We start from the raw sequence: 5029 nt of genomic DNA, 5'->3' as shown, positions 1-5029 counted from the left end.
AGACCTCAAGTTTTTTTAATTTTACTGTTCGCGTCGCACTGAGAGGAATATGGATAAGAGATGATAATAGAAAAAGCACCACTAAAGCAACATAAAAGTAGTTCATATGACTAATGCACTATATTGCAAGTACACGGTATATGGTACGGTAGCGCTGTGTAAGGCACAGGAGAAAATGAGCCCTTCCACTGACACTTGGATATGGACTAGTGTCATATAGACATAAAAAATGTTAATGTCAGGGGTACATTAGCTGATTTCAGAACTATGGCACAGGGTAATATTTTCTATAAATAACTTGAATTTCATTCGATTACAATTTTGTTTGTCTCATTAAAAAAACGATTACATAGCTACAAAAGACTTGTGATACAATTTATATTACAAATATATTCTTTTATAGCTTGATAGCCCCAGTCCCCTTCTATGTTCATTATACGAAAAAGAAAACAACTGCCAGCACCATATCGGTTTTGTCACCCAGCTATGAGTCTTGCCAGTCTGCCATGAATGTGTGCCTGTACCGGTCCATAATCTACCAGCTTTCCATCCATGGTAATGATCCCTGTAACAACGTTTGTAGGTCAGGAAGAAGGAGGCGGGAACTGGCGAACACTTAAACAAAACTTTAATAATAAAATAAACAAACACAAAATGAAAGTAAAGCGGCAGCCCCTCGCGGACGACTGCCGCACACAAAACACAAAATAAAGTTCAGGCCTGGTCCTCTCTCGTCCAACACTGTCGTAACTCCTCCTTTTATCCTTCCGGAGGTCCTCCATTGGACTCGAGATCGGTGAGTGGTGCAGGTGTCGCTCATTATCAATTACTCCACTCCCGCCCCCATACTCGTCACAATCCCTTTGGGTGAGTATGGTTCAAGACGCAGAGCCTTTACTTTAACATAAACCACATAGGGGCAGTTTGTGTTAAGATGACCTCCTTTTTCCATAGAATAGGCGCAGAAGAGATCTGCGAGAGATACCTGCCTTCACATAAATCAGGTGGATTATGCCATCATCGAGTCTGGAAGCAGGTGCATCCAGCATGTCTTCTGCAAGGTGGGACTGGTACATGGCCACAACTAGAACAAAATCCTCATCTTGAACCACTGTCCGGTGTTTTGGTACTGGCTGGTTGAGGGGGTTGAGTAAGAAGTCTGTAGGGCCAAGTACAGCCAAAGATGATGGGTTGGATTGTTTTGAATTGGGAGCGTTGTTGGAGTTGCTAGAATTTTGAAGAGTGTGACCAAATAAGTAAATTGAAGGACAGCAGGAATCAGAGTTGGACTGGGGCAATGTGTGGCTAAATGATGCAGTTGAATCCACCAGACTAGGCTGAGACATGGGGTTTTCTATGGGTAAATAAGCTAGTTTCCCTTGATAAACCCTTAGTGAAGCCAGATGAACCAGGGATCCCACTGTAAATCGGGCAGCTCCCACATGGCGATACTTCTCACTTTCAATGTCTACATCAGCCACAAAGCCCCAGGCCAGAGACAGGACAAGAACAAGCGTTGACTGGAGGCCATGCAGACAGATGTGAGGTCCAGTCTTGACACCAGGCCTTTACATAAGAAAAACCACAACTGATCAACAGCTCCTCACTGGACAGAGCTTGTAACCTGGAAAACAGCCACAAGGCACGTTAGTCACCATAACCCTATGACAAAAGCTTCTCTATCATGCCTGTACAGTAAGCGCACTGACAATATGGTCTGTTTTTCCCAATGAAATGCTATATTTGTTGAAACTTTTGTTTTTTGTTGAAGTTTTTTAGCTACTGAATGATACGAATTTCAGGTTGGCAATTCAGTTCACCTTCAACAGAAACAATTCTTATGACGTTAGATGCACACTGTACGATTTTTATGGTCCTTTACAATTGTTGTCTGTGAGACTATTTAATATGACTGCTGTGAGATCTTGGGTAAAAGCCATGGCACACTACACAACTGCAACTAAATTTCTTTAAGCATATGATTTATCATACAGGCAACTAGATGAGTAAAGTCTGACAAACTTTAATTTTGGCTTGGTAAAGCCAGGTCTGAAAGTTTTGTACAGAAAAACATGGAAATATTAGGAATAGACTTTTGCGAAGAATGCTGAACTGTCTTCAGAGTTTCATCACGAACCTCATTCCTAGCTATCATGTCCTTATTTGGGACATTTGAACCAAGAGAAGCTAATGTATACATTTAAGCATGCATACCTCGCATATAAGTAAGACATATTTAAAACATAATATCAAGAGAGAGAGATGGATACAGAAGGGGGGATTCAGAGAGAATGCGTTGTATATATAGAAGAGTGAGAGAGAGGGAGAAAAAAAGGAGGGGTAAGACATATCTGGAACATTCTCTTAACAAGACAGAGAGTGTTTTCTAACACATGTCTTAACAGTTAACTTATTGTATAAAACACAAAAAGCTGTATACCCTTTGAGCTGATAATATATTTAGACAGACAGCTTACAAAGGATTTCAGTACACTGGCTTTGTCAAGCCAACATACTGTAATTAATCAGCCATCGAAGAATGCCACATTAAAGGAGTCATATGATGCGATTTCAATTTTTCCTTTCTCTTTGAAGTGTTACAAGCTCTTGGTGCATAAAGGAGATCTGTAAAGTTGCAAAGACTAAAGTCTCAAATACAAAGATATATTATTTATAAAAGTTAACAGTCAACCACGCCTACCTAAAACGGCTCGTTCTAACATGCCCCCCCCATGTCTACATCACGATGTGGGAATATTTGCATAACGCCGCCCAAATGTTCACGCAAAGAAAGAAGGCGTAACTTGTATTCTTGCTGTAGTATTGTTGCTGCCACCATGTCGTGAAGACGCTGTGTGTTTCGTTGTGAAAGCGAAACTACTTTGTTTGGCCTTCCAAAAGAGGAAGATATCCACTTCGTCATGCCTAGAGCTGATCCGTTTTATGTTTACGCGGTGCAATGCAACACGTAAAAAGACAGTATAAGTCATATTATCCGTAATTATGTCCCCACTGGATGCAACAAATGCCTCGTTTATAATGGGTTTTAATGTTTTTGTCTCGTCACTCCAGTTGGACATGGCATCACAGTGTCGTAGGGGCGTAACATTTCCGTCACACGCTTGAGGTATTCGGCCAATCACAACGCACTGGATAGCTGGCCAATCAGAGCACACCTCGCTTTTCAGACCGATGAGCTATGTAAAAATCAACGCGTTTCAGAAAGGCGGGGCATAGAGGAGAAACAATAATGTACAGTATGTGGAAAATAATGTGTTCTTTTAACCTTAAACCGCATAAACACATTTTATTACACCAAATACACAAAATAATGTTCTTTTTAGCAACATCATATGACCCCTTTAAGTGATCACAGACCGGTGAGACTTGTTTGAACTTCCCTACGGCAAGAAACTTTTTCTTACAATCCCCAAAATTGATCTCAGACAGCAAAACTGTTGAAAAACTGTACCGTGTAAACTTCGATTAGTAGCTGAAAGGCTCAAGCCCAATTACTTCTTAATCAAACTCACTGTATGATACAGGACTGCTTTATGTTGGTGTTCAACCCAATGCTGATTTACATGTACCATTGTGTACGCTCAGACACGTCATAATGCAGTTTCTTTTTCCATGTGCAAAAGTTAATAATTCATAATTCATTACTTTGTCAATGATGGAGTTTTATATTACATATAGCAATGATAGACCCGTCCCTTGGGTCATTTTGGTTTATTTATTTATTTTTTAAATTGAGCTCTGATCGTTATGGTGTGAGAGTTTGTGAATTTTGTCACACTTGAACCTGGAATACACCAAAAAAATTTAGTTAATGTGGGTGTAATTAAAAAAGTAACAAAAGTGTCAATTTGACCCACCATAGGAATAAATGGAATGTCTGAAAAAATACAAAGTTCTGGCATGAAATTTGCATTGAAGCTGATGCAGTCCGATAGATCTAACTCAATATGGCATAATGACATATCTAAATTAAGTGAATTCTCTTTTAATCCTTATTGCTGTGTATATTGCATGGTCTGCCTAATTGAATTAAAAAAGTGAACACAAACAAGTTTAAACTAAGAATCTTGTTAGCAGTTTGCATCATATGCAGTAGCGAATATTAAGCATATAAGCATATTAACACAAAACGCAGGGGCGTAGCCATCATTTCAGAAGTGAGGGGGACAGAAATGTTTTATTTTATATATATATATATATATATATATATATATATATATATATATATATATATATATATATATACAGTATATATAACATATATAAACATTACAGTATAACATTTCTGTAATCTATATAACCTACCAGATTTTTTATGTTTTAAAGAAGTCTCTTCTGCTCACCAAGCCTGCATTTATTTGATCCAAAGTACAGCAAAAGCAGCAATGTTGTGAAATATTTTTACTATTTAAAATAACTGCTTTCTATTTGAATATATTTTAAAATGATTGCTGTGATCAAAGCTGAATTTTCAGCATCATTACTGCAGTCTTCAGTGTCACATCCTTCAAAAATCATTCTAATATGCTGATTTGCTGCTTTAAAAACTTTTTTTAATTATTATTATTATTATTATTATCAATATTTAAAACAGTTGAGTAAATTTTTTCAGGATTCTTTGATGAATAGAAGGATCCAAAGATCAGCATTTATGTGAAATAAAAAGCTTTTGTAAATTATACACTATACCATTCAAAAGCTTAGAGTCAGTATAATTAAATTTTTTTGGAAAAGAAATGATAGAACTCAACACTTTTATTTAGCAAGGATGCTTTAAATTGATCAAAAGTGATGATAAATACATTTATAATGTTACAAAATATTTTACATTTCAGATAAATGCGGTTCTTCTGGACTTTCTATTCATCAAAGAAACCTGAAAAAATTCTACTCAGTTGTTTTCAACATCATAATAATAATAAATGTTTTTTGAGCAGCAAATCAGAATATCAGAATGATTTCTGAAGGATCGTGTGACACTGAAGACTGGAGTAATGATGCTGAAAAT

General features: G+C 37.1%; 1 pseudogene; it reads right to left on the bottom strand.

Moving 5' to 3' along the window:
* Positions 1-476: 476 nt before the first annotated feature.
* Positions 477-5029, bottom strand: part of LOC107586369 (sphingosine kinase 2-like) — a 7717-nt pseudogene continuing 3164 nt past the window's right edge.

This window comes from Sinocyclocheilus grahami, unplaced genomic scaffold (assembly GCF_001515645.1).
Source record: "Sinocyclocheilus grahami isolate Dianchi unplaced genomic scaffold, SAMN03320097.WGS_v1.1 scaffold80.1, whole genome shotgun sequence".
Taxonomy (NCBI): domain Eukaryota; kingdom Metazoa; phylum Chordata; class Actinopteri; order Cypriniformes; family Cyprinidae; genus Sinocyclocheilus; species Sinocyclocheilus grahami.
The sequence above is the reverse complement of the archived record's forward strand: the minus strand, read 5'-3'. Positions and strand labels throughout refer to the sequence as shown.